The sequence below is a fragment of the Excalfactoria chinensis genome, chromosome 9 (genome assembly GCF_039878825.1).
Source record: "Excalfactoria chinensis isolate bCotChi1 chromosome 9, bCotChi1.hap2, whole genome shotgun sequence".
Classification (NCBI taxonomy): domain Eukaryota; kingdom Metazoa; phylum Chordata; class Aves; order Galliformes; family Phasianidae; genus Excalfactoria; species Excalfactoria chinensis.
This window is the reverse complement of record NC_092833.1, coordinates 1057822-1078071: the sequence shown is the minus strand read 5'-3', so window position 1 is coordinate 1078071 and position 20250 is coordinate 1057822. Positions and strand designations below refer to the sequence as shown.

The 20250-nt window shown below is 45.1% G+C and overlaps 1 long non-coding RNA gene across 1 annotated transcript; it reads left to right on the top strand.

Annotated features, from left to right (window-relative positions):
- Positions 1-8670: 8670 nt before the first annotated feature.
- LOC140256375 (uncharacterized) lies at positions 8671-18813 on the top strand. Its single transcript, XR_011904693.1, has 3 exons — positions 8671-8752; positions 13398-13587; positions 17825-18813. It is a non-coding gene; the product is annotated as an uncharacterized lncRNA (long non-coding RNA).
- Positions 18814-20250: the final 1437 nt, after the last annotated feature.

Here is a 20250-nt window from a genome sequence, read left to right as displayed (position 1 = left end):
AGACATGAGCAAAGAAGAGCCCAGAAGACCCATGGCCAATAGGTGACACGAAGCCTGGATTTGCCACCTTTGGCTCACCACTCATCCTAAAGCTGCTGGGATGGCATGGAAAGGGAAAGCAGGAATCTCCTGGAAACAATCAAGGTTATTGGGTAGGTGAGTGAGATACACAAAAGCAAGCAGGATTTTTTGCTGCTGCTGTCCCAGTGCATTGCACACCAGATGAAGGAGACCCTGATAGCTGAGGATATCCCATGTGAAGCATACAAATCTGATCTTCTCCAGCCATGGCAGGCCAGGCAGTGCAAAACAACTTCCAAGAGTGTTCCTTTATTCTCAAAGAGCCCAGCTGCCTTTGAGTGGGTCCATGTTTTCTAAGGTGCCTTTCAGGCTGACTTTGATGGCTGGAGGCCAAATCTTCTCCCTTTTCAACAGCTGAATGATGCTGCTCAGAGAAATGGGGGTGGATTTGTTGCATCTGTGGGTTTGCTGGTGAAAAAGGAAGGTGAGCTTGGAGTTTTTAGGTGAACTGAGCTGCAGAAGAGTGCATTTCTTCACTCAGAGTTGCAGAAAAGTCAGGTGCAGCACTGGTTGTCTGTGCTCCTTATGTACACTTTGGAAGGTCAGCAACAGCTTCAGCTCCACACTCTTAGGCACTGTCCCTTGGTGCAGTCAACATGCACTGCTGCTCAAGGAAGAAGTGAGGATGGTGAAGTTGAATGAGACATCATTTTTAAATGGCTACAAGTGGTGAAATGAATTAGCTCTTCTTGGTCACTTGGTTGACCAGAAATACCTGTAAACTTTCACAGGTGTCTCTAAAAGAAAAGTCCTGGGGAAACACCCAGAAAGATTAGATGTTTCCTTTTGGTTTTTTTCAGAATGGAAAGTTTCAGATTTGCATTTCAAACATCAGCTCAGCTACAAGTGAAACCCAAAAGATGCTCCCAACAAAAAGAAAGAAAGCCTGTCTCTGCTAATGAAAAGCTAAGCGAACATTATGGGCAGGCAGGCATCCTTTCTGCAGAAGTACTTTACAAAGTGTATTTTACAAAGTGGAGCTAGCAAAAAAATAGCACCAACAAACCAATGCAAAAAAAACCCCAAACCCTCTGTTAAATCAAAAAGAAGTGTTTTCTAGAAGTCTGCTACAAGTAGAGCTTGGGAGCTGACTAGGATGGAGGTGATGTGCCAGCCAGCTTATGTTGTGTTATCTAAGAAATACTGTTTAAGAAAGATTTTTCCCTTTGCTTCGTGGACAATGAGGAATATCCAAAGTTAGACTTCAAAGTGTGCCTGGAGGGGACTGCTGATATGTCACTGTCCCAGACAAGAGTCTGGTGCTCGGGTGAATATGTTTGTTTTAGCCGAGCTTTTAATCCACAGACAATGGAACAGATGCAACTTAGGCAGCTGCTGAAAAGGCATTTGAAGATGTGCAAAGTGCAGGGGCTAGGGACCATGTCATGGGGCTGGAGGCAAATCCCAGCACATCATTCTTGAGCTATCTCTTTGTGTCTTTAAGTCTATCTCTTGCATCATCTGTTCAGAAGAATGTGGAGGAAGACAGCTCTAAACTATCATCCTTATATTTTCCTGGGCGGAGAACCAAAATTTAAATCTACCTGGCTTTGACAGTGCAAGAGATGAAATGTTCCTGATTCAGTCAGGCATTGGAATGGGCTGCCCAGGGAGGTGGCTGAGTCACTGACCATGGCTGTGTTCAAGAAACATTTAGATGTTGTACTGAGGGATGTGGTTTAGTGGGAAGTATTGGTGGTAGGTGGACGGTTGGACTGTATGGTCTTCAAGGTCTTTTCCAACCTTGGTGATTCTCTGATTGTATGATTGAACCAAAGAAGTCCTTTATACAGGGAGCTAATAGGGCCATGAAAAGAGCTAGATCTGAAAAGTGATGGAACATTTATATGTGTGCTAAGAGCTACCAGTGCTGGTGACAATAACTGATGTGGAAATGTGGAGGTGAGCACAAATTCATGGCCATGTCCTAAGTACTGAAGACCTTTAATATTACAATAAGGATGTGATGTCTGGGTCTGGGTATGAAAGAAATGCAGTGTTGTTTGTTGGGTCTCTTGCATCAAGAGCTGAAGCTGGCCCTTGGGTCGGGTGCCACATTCAGAAAGGCATAAAGGCAAGGTGCATCTGACAGCGCCTTTCCAGATCCACCATAATGGTTGCACTCTGACGGAAGGGAGGGGATACTTGCTGCATTTACTAATGAAACAAAGACCTAGAAGAGATACACACAAAACACCTCCTGGTTTAGAGTGCTACAACAAACCCCTAGGTTTAACAGAGAGATGTGTATATCTACCCAAGCACGTGCAGCCGGGAAGGATGCTCATTTTCACGCCACTCTAACCTGCATATTAAGCACACACAGCTCCTTCTGCATACACAGGGGAGACCTAAGCGGGGCAACATCACAAGGAACCATAGAAGTCACAGCATTCTCTTGTCTCCCCAGTATGCATACACCCAGGCACATTTGAATGCAGGATTTTCTGCAGGTATTAAGTTCCTCTGGGTTTATCTGAGAGCAGGCTGCTCTAGTTAAAATAACACTGTGCAGCAGAACAGAAAATAAGATGTCACGGCAAAGTAAACATCTTCACTTTTGCAACATACTAAAAAGCTCTGGGGTGAGCAGAGACGGGCTAGCAGCAAAGGGACCATGCAGCCCTGCCTGACCCCTCGATGGGTGGGTTTAGCCAGCCATGCATTTCTATCTTGTCATCATTCCCAGGGAAGGGCTGGGTGAGATGGGCACAGGCCAATCCTATCTCCCAAGACATCTTTAATTTTTGCCACTGAAGAATACATTTCATTTGCAGTAACATCTTATTTTCTGTTCCACTGCACAATTTTATTCTAACTAAGGTGGTTTACTCCTGGATAAACTCTGAAGAACACTCCGGCTTTCTTTTCAGTACGAAGAGCTTTAGAAGCCCTGCTTTTATTTATTGGTTCATTTTATTTCCTGTTCTTTTTCTGCCGTGTTTAGTATGACTGAGTGACCAATTCAATAAAAAATGGAAAACTTGTGTGGATTGTGTAATAAAGCAGAGCAGGTTACTGAAGGCTCCGTATTATGCTTTCAATATTCTTTACAAAATACAGATCTGAAATAGAGATAGGCTGAATCAGATGGGTCGCTGATATTTCATTTCACTTCATATTATTGCTATGAATAGGAACAGTCACCAGTATATATATCTTCTGGGACACCCGTAGGGAATACGCCCTGCTGCTCCTCATAAATACAAAGCAGAGCCTTGGAGTGGTCTTCTCCAGCCCCTGGAGATGGGGCCACAAGATCCTTAGGGCAGGTTGTGCTGTTTGCAACCTGCTTTGTGCAGTGCCCAGCACCAAGACTTTGCACCTCCTACTCTTAGGAACTGATGGAGCTATAATGAATCATGGAGTTACTCCAGCTGCAGCTTCCTTTCCCTATGGGCTGAGGCTCACCCCACTCATCCTACTGCTATTTACACTACCAAGGAAACCCTGTAGTGATTGAACAAAACATCTGCCCTCAAAGTAGCTTTTTTCTGCGTGCAGTCACGGTGTGTGCTCACATAACACTTGTTTTGCTGGTTACCCCTTCCCAGCTCAACACATCTCCTGCACAGCTCCCATCACTCATAGCATTTTGCATGTCTTATTTGCTTTATTTTACCTCTACTGCATAAATATTGATGCCTTATTGCAGCAGCTGCTTGTGTACACAGGAGCATGGGGAGGGCAGGAGGTTGCCTTGTCCATGTACAAGGCAGTGCAATGGGTAATGTGCAGAAATGGTGCCACCATTGGTGGAGAACTGGTGGTATCTATGGCAGCGAGGAGCTTCTTTTCACCTCCTGTTTGTGGAGTCTGTCTAACATGGTGTAGGACTGCAATACAACGCTAAGTTGGCACAACAGAGCTGCTGGAGGGTTGTTTCCAGCTGTTTTCCACCCATCGCTGGTGGTAGAACAACTCTGTGCAGGTAAAAAGCCCAGCAGCTTATGGAGAAAATGTTATTCCCCGACAGCTGCTCATGAATTCTTATGTGCCAGCAGCAGTGCATGAACCATTCTTTGTTGTGAGATAAAATCTGACAGAAAAGCATAGCTCCTGACAGGAAAATCTGATGCAATTAAGTTTCTGTGCGCAGCTCATAAACTTTGATATGGCAAATAATGGCAATAAATTGATCTTAAATCCAACATTCAAAAAACCCCCAAACTCCCCACGTTTCACCATATCAACTCTGGGTATCCATCTATGGCAACTTTGTGTAGGCAGGTCATGCTTTTCTTCTAGAAGAAAAGTACCAGGCAACAACAGCAACAAAATTGGGCTGCATGGATAAAATTCAGTCAAAGGTGGATTTCCAGCACTGTGTATTTACAAACTAATTCTGAGGGAAAATGCTCAAAAATAACATGGAATAGATTAGAAGAGATGGGTATGGAGCACGAACTGGAGACCAATCATCATCAATGTGGGTCCTGTTTATGAGATTGCTTTCACCACTTTGATGTCTTTACAGCTGGGTTGATGTTGCAGTTAACTTTGCAGAGGGAAGGACGTGGGAAATAGTCTCCATGCTTTTGAGGGTATATTAAGAGTGGAACATGTGAGTGTCTTGAATTTGAAACTAGACAATGTGGAGAGGGAAAAGGGGAAGAGGACATTGTGGCTGATACAGCTACCAAACTGCTGTGCTCAGCAGAGCTTGCTGGAGGTGTTTCAGAGCTGTGGAGGGCCATGGCCAGTGGGTGGGATGGTTTGATGGTTGGACTTATTGATCTTAGAGGTCTTTTCCAACCTTAAGATTCTGTGATTCTACGGTTCTCCTGCCAACACACAAACAGCACAAAGTCCAACTGTTTCCAGCATTTGAGGATGGGATAGCCCAGCTCTGGCTCAGCTGTTAGTCCGGGCAGTAACTCCTAACACTGCCCAAGTAAGGGGAATGACAGCACTGGTGGAATAAACTCCTTTAAATGTGAATAAAGGCATCCAAAGTTGATAAAAAGAGCATTCAAATGAGTTGAATTGCCAAGAACATAAAAGAGAAACTAATAAAACAATAATAAAACAACATTTGGGAGCAATCTAAGCTGAAGGAGAATAAGATCCCTCAGCTCCGTGCACGCAAAATAGAGGGCAATCATCTTCAGAGTGCTGCGTGCCCAGAGCTGAGCCATCCCCGTATCGTTCCATCTCTGGAAGAGGACACCTGGGCAAAACCTGCCTGCAAAGAGGAATTTCCTCAGGCACAGCACTTTGGAGATGCCAAATGATCCTATTACAGACTTATCAAAGCAGCAGGGATTAGCAGAGATAAAACAACTTTCAGCACTGGTCTCTGCCTTTCTTTGCTCTTTTGTTTGTCTAAATAGCTGTTTTGGTGAGAGCCGGGAAATAATAGGAGGCAATTATGGCTTCGTGTAATGTTCCATGTTTGGGTTTTGTAATCCTTCAGTTGCGTTTATTTTCATTTGAAGCAAAAAAGTTCCCCCTGGAATATTCTAATCGCCTCGCAGCTCTCCTCCTGCCGCAGGGCTGCCGGCTCTGCGTGCACCTGATGGCAACACAGGGTTAGCTGTGTCCCAAGGGGTGCAGAGATCTCAATGCCCATTGTCTGGGCTGCAGCATAGGGACCTGCACTGTGGCACAACACACCGGCAACAAATCCTCCAGGCATCTATCGTTGCATCTGGCCTCCCTCCAGCACCGGCACTTCGGCTCCTTTCACCTTCAGAAGCCCAGGGAAGGCTTTTTGAAAGGGCTGGTAGAGCCCAGAGAAGCAGGGGAAAGCAGTGGGCTTTTCCAAAGCAGCTTTTCAACAGTCTTTGAAAATCTGACCTTATCTGAGCTTTTAATCAGCTTTTAGACCCTGAAAATTTCTATCCATCCTCTCCTTAGCAGGTGATCTCTTCTAAAATCTCCTTAGGGAGATCTGGGAGGGGAGTGGGGCTGCTTGTGCCTTTCTCTGTTTACTCACTTTTTCCCTTCATCTCTTCCTAGGGAGGAGCAAGGACAACTCCAAATTATCCCCACAGTGCCAGTGAGTGGGTTACTGGGTTATGCAGTCTGTCACACACTTCTGCAAGTAGCTCTTTGCATTAATGCTGGGCCACACTACCAGATTTTACTACTGAAAGTTGCCCTGTAGGCTGAGCAAAGGTCCCCTGTATGGGATCCGCAGTGGTTGGGCTGCAGAAGGTGGTTTTCCAGGGGATCTAAGGGCTGGTGCTGCTGTATATAATGTATACCTGTTCATTGAGGTGTCTAGGAGCAGATCTAATGACTTGGCACGATCGCCTAGGTCATGGAATCATAGTATCTTAAGGTTGGAAGAGACCCCTAAGATCATCTAGACCAAACATCAACCTATCACCTTCACGCCTACTGACCACATCCCTCGGTGCCACATCTCTATGGTTCTCAGACACCTCCAGGGATGGTGACTCCACCACTCCCTGGGCAACCTGTGTCAGTGCCTCACTGCTCTTTCTGAGAAGAAAGTGTTCCTAATATCCAACCTGACCCTCCCCTGGCACAACTTGAGACCATCAACACTCATCCTATCACTGTTACCCAGGAGCAGAGGCCAAACTTGCTTCCGAGAAACCCTATAATGCACCTTTTTCCCTCCCAGAAGTAGATAGCCCATGCTTAGGAGGGGATTCAGATAACTATTTTGAAGGGCATCTACATTCTGTGAAACAACTATTTGGGCCAAAAAGGATAAAGTGTCACCTTTTATTCTTCTTCCACTCTTAAAGTCCCTAAGGAAACTAGGTAAGACTGCAGAGCTGTCTGGTGATTGGGAGGACTTTCACTGAGGTCCCTTCCAACCCAAGCCATTCTATGATTTTATGACTTGTTTAAACACTTTGAAGGTTCAGGGCCCTAAACAATGCCCAGGGAGTGGATGAATGAGCTGCAGGTAGGAGATCACCCATGGTGCTATGGGAGGAAGATGGATGGCGTACTCTCTGGTGCCACAATTCAACTCCAAGGTGACTGTGCCCTGCACCTTGGCCTGGAGAACCATCAAACTCAAAGCTATGTCCACCAACAGAAGGGAGATTTACCCATTCACTGGGCTGTTTCTCACCTGTTTGTACCATATTTTGAGGAAAACACCACTTGAGGCAGCAAGCTTTGTGAGCTGCAACTTCAGCGCAGGGATGCTCCAGTGAGCATTAAACATAAGCACGCACTTAAGTGTCTCGCTGAGCTGAGAGGCAAAACAGCTCTTCCACTGAGGATTTTAAAACATTAATAGCCGCTGGCTTGTCGTGCCTGAGTGTCTTTGTTTCACTTGTGCAAGCTTGTTTGCTTAGCTCCATAAATCCTGAGGTTGGTGCTGCAGGGAATTACACGCGCTGTGCTCCGCGTTGGCGTGGTGGGCTTTCTGTCCTTGCTCATACACCGACTGCAGCAAACACAGCCGAGCTCCTCAGCTGAGTGTTCATAGCGGATTAACCACCAAGCCTCTACCGATACCTACTGACAACAGCTCTCTTGCAGGAAAGAGAGGACAGGTGACAATATTCAAGGAATATACATAACAAAGCTTTGGAGAAGTGTGCTTGAAGCTGGGGGGGAGGAAAGGAGACGAGGAAAAGAATGCATAATTCACTAGGCAAATTAATCAGTCCTCTTCCCTCTGCCTGTTGCAATTACTTTGAACACGAGTAATCATCTGGTTACTATTTCTTATTATTATATTTGTATACCAGAAAGCTGAACAGTGGAGATGGTGATATTGGAGCGAGGACAAGCTGAAAGCTGCAGTCACGTTTAGAGTGGTGCCTGGCTGAGATTTCTATCTAGTTGCGCTTTCATTGTGGAAAGGGCTTTTTTTTTTCCCTTCTTCTCCTCCCCCCCCCCCTCCAACCCCCTTTATTTTTTTTTAATTCCTTCCCCTTTAGATTGGTGAGGAGTTGTGGCAAAGGAGGGCGGGGGTTGGTGCGCATTAGAGCAGAGAGATTGGGTAAAATTATTTTCCTTCATGCTTGGTTGGGCCTCAGTGTGAAAAAGGGGACCCAGCTTAGGGCTGGTGGGAGATTGCAGATAAAAGCAGCTTCATTTCTAACTGACCTTCCATGCGTTTGGTCAGCCGGGGAAGGAGGGGGAAGGAACAATGAGAGCCACCTCCAGAAAAGCCGGCCCTGAATACCTACACCAGCCACAGTGAAATGAAAGGGGGAAACAAAACCCTTGGGGGGCTCCGTGTGGCCCCTGCGGGATGAGAGATGTAAAGCTGTGCATGAACAGGCAGCAGAATGGCCATGGCCATGGGGATCACCAGGACATGTGGTGATGTGGGATCCAGGTCCTGACTCAGCCTGACATTTTATCTTACACTCAACAACGAGAAGAGCTGCAGGCTTAAAATGCATGCATGAATGTCATTGCTCTGACATCTGCTTGTCAAGACCCCTTGGAAAACACATGTGATTTCCATCCCAGGAGGAAACAAAACTTTGTCTTGCATTGGGTGTGAGCTGAACTGAGCAAAGGGGCTGATTAAGGGTGCAGGGTGCAGCTGGTCCTGCTTGGCACAGGTGGAGGGAGTTCACCAGGGGCCTGATGAGCTTAAAAAAAGGTCTTGGGAAGGCTTTCCCTCTTTGGGTTGAGTGTCATAAGTGCTGGTTGGATCTTTCCTTGTGGAGAAAGGGATTCTCTGCTGTATGCTCTGAGTGGGAGGTATTTCCTTATGCAGGTAATGAACAGATATTTCTTTATATAGATTTCATTTTAGCAATCTAGCATCAGATCTTCTACTCCTTTCCCTCATCTCCCTTTGAGGACAGGCTGAGAGAACAGGGGTGGTTCAGCCTGCAGGGGAGAAGGCTGTGGGGAGACCTGAGAATGGCCTGTCAGTGTTTAGAGGGGTGCTGTTAGAAGGAAGGAAACCAGCTTTTCATCAGGGTCTGTTGCAATAAGACTAGGAGAAATGGTTTCAGACTAAAAGAGGCAGGGTTTAGACTGGATATAAGGAAGAAGTTTCTTATGACAAGAATGGTGAGGCATTGAAATAGGTTACTCAGAGAGCTGGTGGGTGCCCTGTCCCTTGAGATACCCAAGGTCAGGCTGGATGAGGCTCTGAACACCTGGTAGAGCTGTTGGTATACCTGTTGTTGTATGGGGGTTATCATTAAATGACCTTTGGGGGTCCCTTCCAGCTCAAATGATTCTATAAGTGATCTGTGGCAAAGATTACTTGAGCTGTGCTATACTTTTTGTACATATAGATTAAATCTGCTCATGGGGAAAGCAGGCCTGGGTCTTTGGAAGCTGCTGTAATACTGCCATGTTTATATGAACACCCTGGGTGCTCTTTGGTGTTAGATGGAGTATGGGCTGCTTCATACTCCTTCATAGCCTCAAGCAGATGGCATTTCAAGTGGGTGGGTGATTTCAGAGGAGCTCTTGGAGTCCTTCTTAAGCTGAACAGAGCTGGCTACAGGCTCTTAGATTCTGGTGCCATAATAGAACAATATGTATTTACCTTTACTTTCCTTGCTCTTTTCTAGTGACTGCCATGAGCAGCTCCTTCCCAGTGCTCTCATGATGATTGCATGGTGGATTCGCTCAGTAATTTTCTTATCAAGTGCCTGTAGATTACAGAAAGCTCTTTCTTGTCCCAAATTCTAGGCTTGTTTCTTCATTTTGTAGAAAGACCTCAACACCTGAAGGTCCTGATAGCAATTTCAAGCCCTCATTGATGCCACTGTAGCATCAAGATGTGCTTGCAGAGCATCCTCAAGCCCAGACAATACTTCTAGATTGCTTAAGTGCTAATAGTGTCACTGAGCTTGTTCGCACCCTTCTCCATCAGTTGCTTGTGTGCATTTGCAGTTATTCTGTGAACTGGGTGGTAGAGGTAAGAGAGAGTTTTATATGGAGGAGAGCCTGGGAAATGGGGTGATAATCTCCTTTTGCCTACCTGACATTAAAAGGAGGTATAAAGTAGATGAGTACCCACCCTTGTGTGCATGGCTTTTAAACTGAAGCTGTGACAAAGTGGCTGTGGAAATGCTTCCTTGTTTGTTTGTTTTTTTTCCTCTAACTGTAAAATAAAAATGAGATTGAAACCTTTTTTTAAGCTTAAATTTCCACTGACATAGGATACTGGTTAGCCCCTTAATTGCCCTATGGAATGCCCATAGTTAGGAGTTATCTTCCAGGTTTCCTGCCTCCAGCATGGTCCTACCAGAGCAGAATGCTCTCAGGGCTTCCTGCTCCAGAGGTAGACTGTTCAGGACTGCTGGTCAGTGCAATAAGATCAAAAGGTCTCTAATTAGACCAAAGACTCCTTTTTGAGTGGTGCTACATCACTGACGATGGAAGGAGTGCTTCTGTTTTTCTTGCTTATAAATGATGTCAACAGACAGGGGTTTATTTCCTGAAATCTACTTTGAAATGCCACTGGAAGCTGAGCAATTAGCTCCCTGGGAAACCTCAGCTCGTCTCTTTCATAAAGCTTGAATATTATAACTTTAAACTTAAGCTCCAGGTACATTTCAACTATCTTCCTAGCTGAAGCTTTTCTGAGAAACTTTATTGTCTTCTTCAAAAGGCTTGCATGTGAAAACAGCTAACAGAGGTGCGCTCTCAGACAAAAAACCTGACATACAATGCTTTCTGTATATAAAATGAAAGGTATAATGCTGCTTTCTGTTCCTGTAAGTGCTCTTCCAGCAAGAACCAGCCTCCTACCACCAAGAGCTGCAAGCAGCTCTCAGATGTCCTTGCTGAGCTACCAAGGCGCTAAGCTGAAACAGGGCTTGGAGGAGCTGAGCAACCTGCTCCACTGCCTGGGGCTGCACTGGGTCCTCTATGCTGTTGACCTCAGAAGCCCTGCTGTGGGATCTCTTGGGCCTGCTGGATCTTTCTGGTTGCCTGGCTCTTCCTGGGCTATAAAAGAGTCCCCTAAATTCTGCATTCTTGTACAGCTTCATATGCTCTGTCTTTACCCCTGTCCGCCCCTGGCATCAGCACTAAGACCAGCCCAGTGGATCCTATGGGGAGAGTAGATATGGAGTAAAAACGTTCTATTTCCTTTAAAATGAAATGATAATTAAAAAAGGTAACTAGGAAAGGAGGTTTGTAGCTTCTTTAGGACAGAAGCTGCACCTGCCCATCTGCTTTCTCAGGCCATTTCTAACTTGAGCCACATGACTTATCCCCCCCGCCCAACTTTGGTTGGGTGACTCATGGTTTTCTAAGTTGGTCACATCCTTCAGGATCCTGCTGCATTTAATGGAGCCTCTTCTCCGCTCCATCTCAAGGATGAAGAACCAGAGCTGATGTCAAGCAAACAGCTGGTCCTCTAGCATCCCACCATCCTGCCGAAGCTCATGTCAACATGTTCCGCTCTGCAAGCTGCATTGTGGTTTCATTTGACAAGGAGTACAGAAGCACGCTGAGTACTTCGTGAAGAAAACAAGTATAGGTCTTTTTTTTTTAGTGGGGAAAAAAAATGTTTTCTCGATGTCTTGTTAACCACTTGCTGTCCAGCTGGATGTAATATTCCTACTCACTTGGGTTTACCTAAGAATGATAGAGTCTTGATTTTAAGTTAAAGTTGAGAAGCATTCCACTGTGTGTAAAAGCTGAAGGGCTTCGTGAGATGCACTCATTGGTGCTCCTCTGAGCCTGCTTTGCCTTCTGCACCCTCAGCTCTGGAGGTGATGTATCAGTGGGCCTGGAGGAGGTTTTCACCAGGCTGTGAACTCCAATCTATGCACTCGTGATGTTGCCTCCCATTGGTGCTCTAAGCTTTCAAAGTGAAGTTTTAGCTGTTTTCAGCATTTTGCTTTAGGTCTTAAAAATTTTCTAGGAAGCCCAATGAATGTTTCTGTTTTGTTCCTTGTAGAGACTAGATTATTTCATAGAACCCACAGAATGGTTTGGGTTGAAAGGGGCCTTTAGGGTCATCCAGCTCCAACCCCCTTTTACAGGCAGGGATACCTCCCTCTAGCCCAGGCTGCTTGCAGCCCCATCCAGCCTGGTCTCGAATGCTTTCAGGGAGGGGACATCCACATCTCTCTTGGGCTTATGTTGTTTAAGGTGTCTGCTCAGGCTTGTGCATTAAACACTGCACAGTCTGAATTTCTTTTCGCTGTTTCTGCCCAGGAAAATCAAGCAAATCATCTTTTCTTATACTACTTTCCACTAAAAGAAGAGGCCTCTAGATGTATCGTGGGAAGGGATCTTAATGGAGGACTCTGCTTGTTTTAGGTCCCAAAGGTGAACTGGACTTCTTTTCTCCTCCCAACATGTGACCCGGGCAGTTGCTGGGGAGCCTTGTGCTGTTGTATTTTCCCATTCTGGTTCCTTGTTTTTTAAAACAACATCTGACTGTCCTGCTTTCACACTCCATAAACCTGATTCTAAGTCCTATCTAATGTCAGGGAAGCCTTGGAACAGGTTGCCCAAGGAAGTTGTGGATGCCCCATCCCTGGAGGCATCCAAAGCCAGGCTGGATGTGGCTCTGGGCAGCCTGGTCTGCTGGTTGGTGACCCAGCACGTAGCAGGGGGTTGGAACTGGATGAGCATTGAGGTCCTTTTCAACTCAGGCCATTCTGTGATTCCATGATGATTCTATGAAATGGTCTCAAGTTGCACCAGGGTAAGTTTAGACTGGTTATCAGGAAAAACTCCTTCACAGAAAGGGTATCAGGAAAAACTCCTTCACAGAAAGGGTAGTTAAGCACTGCAATGGGCTCCCCAGGGAAGTGGTTGAGTCACCATCCCTGGATGTGTTTAAAAACAGTTTGGATGTGGTGTTCAGGGACATGATTTAGCTGAGGGTTGTTAGTGAGGGTAGTATGGTCACGTAGTGGTTGGACCTGATGATCTTGAAGGTCTTTTCCAACTTGAGCAATTCTATGATTCTATCTGACATAGTTTTCATATTAAAAAAATAATAATAAAAAAATTACTTGTTATCCATCTAATTTCTATGAGAGGAAATTCTATTAAATCCCCAGAAGAAAGTGCATTATAGCTGTATTTCAGAAGCAGACCCTTGAATAAACTTTTTTAGTTATTTCGCATAACTTCCATTATGACTCTCATTATGAAGCAGATGAACATTTTCTTGAACAATTAGACGCGGGTGTACAGAATAAAGAGTGCAGTTTGCTTGAGATCATTGAAATCTATCTGTTTGGGTGATTCATTTTCTTCCAACTAGGCTGCCCATAATAAGCTTTTCTTCTCCGGCTTTGTCTTGTTTCCCATTTCAGTTGGTCACAATGCCCAAAGAATTGAAAGAATGTCTTTCCCCATGTCCTTGTGCTGTGACTGAGCCTGGCAAACAATAAAATATATATATATATATATTTTTTTTCTTGAAGCTGAAAAGAGGAGGAGGAGGGGCAGATTGAAAAATGAAACATGCGCTGTTACCTGTGGTGGCAGCAAGTTAGGGCAGGTGGGCCCTTCTAACTTGGGATGCTCTGTGTGGTCTAGCAGCCGTATTGGATGGAGCTGTGTGTAGACATGGGAATGCACAGAACTCCTCATCTCCTGCTGCCACTGCTTCAGGTAAGTAGCTATGTTTGGAAAGTGACCTGGTGGAAAATCAAATGCAACTAGCTGGTGTATCTCCGTGTTGCAAATGTGTTTAACGATTGCTAAGCAAAGATAAGTCTGAAATGAAACTTAGGGTATATCCGTAAGATACAGGATGTCTGTGAGCCTCTTTCCCATGCCTCTGCCCCATGGTGTGGTGCTGCTGCCTGAGGCTTTGCTCAGGGTGTGAGTTCCTGGCAACTGCTCTTTGAGGCCGGTCATGGCATTGATGTGATGCTCACCCAGGCTTGGTGGTGTGTGAATCCAGCAGTGAGGAGCCCCAGCTGTGTACTGGAGAGGCACCTCCTCCCCAGTCTTACTGCTGCACCCCACAGAGTGACTGATCTCAGGAGCCTGAATTTCTACCTTTTGGTTATGGCTGCGCCTTGAAGCCTGTTATGAAATCACAGCTGCACCTCATGCTGAAGCTCAGGAGTGGGTGTCCTCCTGCTTTGAGCTCTCCCAGGAGGAGTTTTTCCTTCATGGACAATGTACATAAATATACCTGGATAATGAGAGATGACAGATAGCACAGGAGGGTTTGTTGAGGATCTTGTCACTCACCAAGTAGGCTTGTAGTGGGCTGAAGCCTTGTTTCCATTGTTCATCCAAAATGAAACACTAGCTGCTAGTCAATCCCTTGCTGTTTTACCTCTCGTTGCAAGCAAGACAACAGCAGCACAGCTAAAATTCACATCTAGTGGATAGGACTGTAAGTGTTCATTTCCTGGGGTGGTTATCATCCTTGTCCTATGCAGCAGTTTGATATTTAGCTGGTGCTGTTGCAAATGATATGGAAATCTCCTGGTCACCTCTAAGAACGCTTTTTATATCAGCTTGCAACTCAAGAAATTGCTGGAGAGCCTAGGAAAATAAAAAGCTTTCTTTGGTTCTTTTAAAACAGCAGAAGCAGCTGACTTGGGGTCTGCCCTGGGCTTCTTGCGGAGAGATATTAGCAGGGACTGAATTGAATGGAGGCTGCTGGAGAATGTGAGGCAAGGGAAAATGTTTTTATAAGGAAAAGAAATGGCAAAAACTTAGGGGAGAAAGCAGAGAATGCGAGACCTTGAACTGAGCCTCTTTGGGGAGGGGGGGAATAAGAAAAAGGGAAAAAAAGTGCCTGCTTGAATAATAGACTAACTAGCGACCTTGAACATATACAGTGTGCATAATAAGAGTGAAACAAATGAATCCCTGAATATGAGGCCTTCTTAGAATGGAGAATAATAATCACAAGTGGCAAATTAGAAAAAAAAAATAATAAAGACACAAATTCTAACAGGATAATGGGGGGTTTGAACCATCCTGAGATGAGAGAAATGACAGAAGGGGTTTAGCAACAGCGTGGGCTAGCAAATGGCCTGGCTACAGCTTGTAGCAAGAGGAAATCCAGGACTTATCTGCTCCAGAAGGATTGTACTGATTTATTCTATTTGTGTATGTGTGAAGTTGACTTCCTTCTCAGACTGCTGGCCAAATTGAGGAAGGGGAGTTTGTCAGCTCTGTTCTTCCATTCACCCAACCCTCCTCTGTCTAATTCCCTTGTGATGCAGCCCAGCTCTGGCAGAGTGGCAGGCAGGGGGGTGGTGACACCACTTGATGCTGTGGGGTGACATCAGTGCACGTGGGTGAGGGATGTGACTCAAGGCTCACCATATCTATTTGCTGCTTCTGAGCTGAAAGTGACAGCTCTCCCAGTCTGCGAGCAGACTTCTCCTTCAGCTGAAGTGAGTTTTTGTGGATGATCTGTTCATTGCTTTCTTATTACCTCATGAGCACAGGTCTAACTCAGTGCCTGCCCACATGGTACATTTCCAGGCTTTGTTTTACCTTAAGTATGTGTGTTTCAGGTTATTTAACCCTAAGGCGTGATACCATCCACTTTTCCTGAATACATCCCATATATCCCCTTGTAGCTGTCATTCACAGCTGCTTCTGCTTTGACTTGAACACTCCCAGGAGAAATGTCTTAAACACCTTCAAATCACAAGTGAAGATGAGAGACTCACTCCTCAAGTGCTCCTTTGCACGTATTCCTAGTTTGATTTCTTGTTAGTAAACAAGAGTTACTACATTATGTTGGTGGTACCAACCAGTTGCAAGAATTCTTCCTAGCTCTCCCTCCAATCTGTTGTTTACCAGAGGCCTTGGGTGGACGTCTTGCTTTAGCTTTCCTCTTCAGCCTTTCTGTACTAAGAGCTTAGAAGATGGTCCTTTAGACATTGATCCTGTGCCACATGTCTGGGTGGTGGTGATACTGGTATTTTCCACAGGTGGTTATGACCAGTCTTGTTGTGGATGCTGATGCCCAGCTTCTCTATGATTGGTGATGCCTATCCTCCCCACAGGTGATGATGATGCTCAGCCTTCCAATGGGTGGCGATGCCCCCACTGCCTCTCAGGATGGCATTAGCTGAGAACAAGCATTTTTGTTGACGTCAGAGGTTAGCCTGGTTCTCTTAACTGAAAAGAGAGATGGGCAGCAGATGGTAACAGCATTGTTACATCTGCATCTAGACCTTGACTACACTAAGCAGAAAAGAACATATGAGAGTTTGTGGGACTTAGTATCTCTTCCTTTCTCATCCCTTTCTGAAGCCACCAGTCATTGGCATAGGATCCTATTGTCTGCACTGATGTGGCTTCAGCCAAGCTTTCCACGTGCAATGGGGTTAAAATTTATTGGTGGGTTTCCACCCACCTACTTTGCTAACAAATCCTCCCTACAGAGGACCCATTCCTTCACATAGCCAAGCGGGCCCTGCCAGGCTCTCCTTTGCTTTGTGTGGATCTTCGTGTTGTCCTCAGCTTTCACACCACAAAAGATTAAAGATAATACTAATACTAATCATATAAAAACGCCCTTCTGAGAATGGCCTGCCGGCTGATATTATGCCATATAAAGACTCTGTGAAATAGCCAGGGTAATTTACACTCATTAGGAGGAGAATGCAGTAGATTAAAGGTAGCAAGGGTGAATAGCTTCCCATTTTTGTCAAACTTGCCTAAGCTTTTATTCACCTGCTGGAGCCATTATTTTATAATAATAAAAAAGAGGAGAAAGAGCCTTGCATGAACTTGGGGAGAAAGGGAGAGAGTGCAAGCTAGGAGCTATTTTCTCAAGAGAGAGAAATGCAGCATTATAGATTAAAGGTGAAAAGACAGCTCTCATTTAAATCAATCCACCTCTCCGAAGCATATTTATTCACAGATTAATTAGAGTTGCAAATGAAAATGATCTGGTTGGTGGGAACATTATTGAGGCCTTTAAAGTGCGGGAGTGAAGATTAAAAGGAAGCACACTTACCCTTTCCTTATGATCTAAAGAGGAGATCAAAAGAGTCGGTGTCAAATTAACAGCCCTGATGATTTCTCTCTTCTTCTTTTTCCTCATTTATTATCTAAGGCTCATGTTGATACATGCAGGATGAAGACCTGCTTTGCTGCATGGCTGGAGCACGATGTGTGTATGGTCCCTTTAGGATCAGTGAAGAAGGTCCAGGGCTACCTGAGCAGGGACAGGTTGCCTTTTAGAGTAGATAGGAGAAATTGTATCTTACATACTGGGATATTGCAAGGAACTGTTAAGGCTGTAGCGACATAGCACAGTGAGACTGCAAATTCATTTGCCCAATCTGTGGTTGAAATGTGTTTAATTGAATGCCCAGCCTCTTGGGAGGCTACGGGGTATATTTGAGACTTGCTGTTGAGGAAAGAGATGTGATTTTACTGGGCTCGAGTGGAGCATGGCCCCTTGCAAGACTCCACCAGGTAAGGGACAGCTGCAGCAAGGCAATACTATCTAACCATTTTGGAAGAAGACATTAAAGGTGAATTAGCATCAGAAACATATATATATATATATATATATGTGTGTGTGTGTGTGTGTGTATAAACTTGTTATAGGCTCTAAATATATCTTTGTTGGAGATAGGATTAAAAGAGTTGCAAAGTCCATTCTCACTTGTGGGATTGCAGGCTCTCAATGGGTAAGGTTGTACCAGGTTGAGTTTGCAGTAGTGCATGACACACATTACCAAGTGTGATACAGTAATCAGAAAATCTGACTTGATGTTTTGACACGATTATGGATAATTTAGTTGGTATTCAGCAGGGCAATTTGACTGCCCTACAAATATATTGTGTGGTAAGAGAGTGGCTGAAAATTAAAATAGCCTGCTCTGTTTTCATATTTGTTCTTCATTTTCAGGCACGTTTCCAGCCACAGACAGGAAAGACCAAGCTCACTGCACCAAACAGACGAGAAGAAAAAGATTAATAGCATCACTCTCCAGGAAAAAACTTCATCTTCCTGTCCTCATCTTGCCCTATGGAGCATGTTATCAACTCAAGAAACTCCCAATAGGGGAGAAAGCAAGTTCACACCCAGCTCTCTGCAGCCTCAGGCTGGAAGATAGCTCTGCTCAGAGAATCACTGAAGAGGCAGCAGAAATAAATTTCCCTCCCTGAGCTTTTCAGAGCACAAAAGCTGTGCTTAAATATGCTAGGAGATGGCAATTTACAATACATATATACATACATATATATACACGTTCATTTTAATATCAGCTTGTTTAAAAATCGGCCTGAATGCTTTCTTATTTAATTCTTAAGAATAAAGAGAAAGGAGCAAGATGGGACACCCCAAGAACGTTTTCCATAGGCACATACCATTTATTTTCTGGATTTTGAAAGCTGGATAAGAAACACGGCCTTTGACTTTGGATCTTACTTCTTTTCTTCAGTGTGGTGGCCTCACCTGTGCAGTGAGGGCTGATTTGTCCCACTGCAGAACTGCTTTGCTCTGGTGCTTTGGATTTGAACCCAAGTGTCCAGAGAGGGAATTGCTAGCAATAGGGCAGACAAAGTTCACAAGGTTCTCCTCCAAATAATTGAGCTTTCCCTCTGTTTGCAAACATGCCAAAATATTATAGATGTTGCAGACGTAATGTAAACACACTTACAGCAGTATTTTTTTTTCCCCTAGTCCTATTAGAAAGAAGAAATGAGAAAGGCAAAACCAGCTGAATCCTCTGTTTGTCTGCTCTCAGCGTGGGCAATGCAGAATGGCCCTGAAGCACTTAGGGAAAGGAGGAGAAGCAGCAGACAGATGTATTTCCCTGCTCTTTCGGCAACCAGACAAAAGCTTTCATTAAGGACTGCCATTTGGGCAGCTTCCTTGTGCTCACTGCTTGATAAAAAGGCTGCCCAAGGCATAGAGAGGCTGAGCTGGGGTCACAGGGCAACCTGTGGGCAAATGGTAGAGTCCATCCCAAGGTAGAGAGGAGTCTTGGCTAGCTCTTGGTAGTTTTCTTGCATCTATAAGGGGTGGTGAAGCCAAATTTATTCATCTGTTCTTGTTTCCTGGCCTTCTTTTTGGGGATGTGCCCCAAGCTCCTCTTTTCCCCACTGAGTTGGGTGCTAAGCTGGCACCTTTGACAGCTGGGAGGTCGTCAGCACTTCTCAGGAGCATTACAAATGAGCCACAAATGGAGCCAGCAGAGCTGAGCAGGGCAGCACCCACAATGAACTGGCATTGCTGTGGCATAGAGAAGCAGAGGTGAACCACACATGTCCTAGCCATGTTCTGCCTCCTGCTTGCCAAACAAAGCTAGCAATGTGAGCTGGGAGTGTTCAGGCACCAGGAGCCCCATGCATGTTGGGAGGTACACTCCGGCCATGCCAAAATTTGGCTTGCAGAGCCTGAGAAAAGACTGGTGACACCCACGTGTGCTCAGTCAGACTCGCTGCTCCCTGCTGCAAGGCAAACCAGCACCCCTCGCACCCTGCTAACAGGGGTGGGCCCTTCCCAAAGCCTGCCCTATTGCTGAAATCTTTGGTAGTGCAGAAAAAGCCAACTAGGAAGACTTCCATGGAAGGGCTTCACACTGGGAGCTACTGGTGACAGGGGAATCTTTCTGCTATGGCTGACATGGGATATTCAGCTAAAAAAAAACACCCCACTCAAGGTTTGCATTTGGATGTGGATGCAAATGAGAAACCCAACTGGGCTTTTTTACTCTAATTTTTCTGTTTCTGCTATGAGAAAACAAAGCAGCTGGGTGCGAAGCCACCGTTTGTGTCGGGTTTTGCTGTTCTTAGTTTGGTTTTCATTCTGACCTGTCCAAGTAGGACAAACAGTTTGCATCTAAAACATTTAAATGAGTCGGGAGACTTGTTCCCCCTCCCAGCTCTGCTGACAGGTTCCAGGGTGTTTTCAGATGCTTTCCTGAATTGATGATTTCTAGGTCAAGGAGAGTGTTACCTTTTTTTGACCGTTTGTCTTCTGCTAATCGCTGTCAGCCCAGAGATTTATGCATTGATAGTGACAGCAGATGGGGTCACTTCTAATAGGAATTCACACACCAATGAGTGAAAGGCATTTCAGTGTGTTTGGCATGGGAGCTTTTACCAGTTAGGCTACAGATACCCAGGGACTCCACTGTGCTGCACACATTTCGGTTTCTGATGAAAGTCCACAGGGCTGGAAAGTTGTTATTTTGCTTAGAATAAATGCATTTACATGCACCTTTTTCATTTCGTAGCTTTAGTGGGGAAGTGGCCCATTTCTTACCCAGTGTCTATATTTGCATGGGTCTGCCTATGTGCTTCGTGTGTACTCAGAGTATGTAGCTG